Raw genomic sequence first — 1334 nt, forward strand, 5'->3', positions numbered from 1 at the left:
TCATTTCCCTTGTACGGAATCGAGATTGTTTATAAGCACCACAAATGTAAACAATGTGCTGCTACCTGACTTTACGGATGTCAAGGTCAGTTCCTTGCTCTGAGACACAGTTCCCTCTGGGGCTCAAAATGCAAAGTGTAGAAGGCAGTTGCTTGTAAAGAGCACTTTACACTTACAGAGGATCTGCCCCGGGACTCGGCCGCCCTATCGTGAAAGCGAGCAGAGCAAATCGCAGTTGAACTCACACAGACATACTCGGAGCGTCCGGTGGGCCAGCTTTTTGCGTGCGCCAGTTAAGATCAAAGAGAAGCAGCGATTCCAAAGAGGGCGCCGCTTACAGAGAGTGAAGAACATACAACTGAGTTTCCAAGCAGGGTTCACCTAATCACAGCAGTTAGGGGCCAGGCTCCTAAGGGACACAGCCGATGGAACCCCAGACCACAGTTCTCTCCCACTGACCGCGCGACCAGAGCACTTACCGCGGGGGAGCGGGGAGACCGCTTGAAAATGAGGTACCTGAGTTTTCTTAGAGGACGCTGTGGGCTGTTTGGTGACATTTGTGTCCTGTGACTGCTTATAGCCTTAAAAAGAAAATTTGTAGTAGTGAAATGGAATTACCCTCCCTTTTTACTCCTCCTGAAACAAGTAAGAACAACGGTTGATGCTCCCCATGAAGCCTGCTGTTTGTCCAACTGAGTTTGAACTCACCTGCGTAAGGTGAGCATAAACCAAGTGGGCATTCCATTAAAAACAAAAATAGAAAGGTGAGAAACCTTTGAACCTTATCCATCACTCCAAAATTGTTAAGTCTTTTATCCTCTGGATAAAAAGAAATATTCAGCTACAGCCCAACATCTGCCCTGTTTACACTGGGAACGAAGAAGCACCGCTCCCTCCAGAATGTTTGGGTTCTGACCTGGAGCCACCAGTGTGAGGTCAGCGCAGGCTGCCACTTGGGGTTCCTTCACGGAACCGAGTGGGCCAATGGGGAGCAGGACAGAGCGAGGGGTGTGCCCGGCGGGGCTCCCGGGGCGGGGAGGCACAGCTTGCTCTGTGTCTCCACCTCCCGGCCCCATGCGTTTCCTCTTCCGTCTGTTTTTGGCCCCAGGCCCCGGCCCTCACTGTCATCCCCACCTCCCCCCGTCCTGCCTAGGCCCGGCCCACCCTCGCGGCCTCGGTCACAGTGTGTCCACGATGCACAACAGCGCTCACCTCGTGTTGAACAAAACCTCGAGTCTCACGTTCCGAACTGACAGGCGAGCGCGCGTTTTCTTCCCCTTGCTCTGAAAGGCTGGTGCTTGCTGGCCGAGGACAGAGAGGACAGCGGCTTCGCC

The 1334-nt window shown here is 53.4% G+C and overlaps 1 protein-coding gene across 12 annotated transcripts in view; it reads right to left on the bottom strand.

Moving 5' to 3' along the window:
• The window catches only part of ZNF606 (zinc finger protein 606), a 46969-nt gene that overhangs the window by 18011 nt on the left and 27624 nt on the right, over positions 1 to 1334 (bottom strand). The window contains exon 8 of one of the 12 annotated variants that reach the window (XR_002778203.1): positions 7 to 581. The exons of the other annotated variants lie outside the window; for them this stretch is intronic. The gene's annotated coding sequence lies outside the window, so the exon portion shown is untranslated. Of the gene's footprint in view, positions 1 to 6; positions 582 to 1334 lie in introns of those variants that run through there. 12 annotated transcript variants of the gene reach the window in all.

This window comes from Pteropus vampyrus, unplaced genomic scaffold (assembly GCF_000151845.1).
Source record: "Pteropus vampyrus isolate Shadow unplaced genomic scaffold, Pvam_2.0 Scaffold659, whole genome shotgun sequence".
NCBI lineage: Eukaryota > Metazoa > Chordata > Mammalia > Chiroptera > Pteropodidae > Pteropus > Pteropus vampyrus.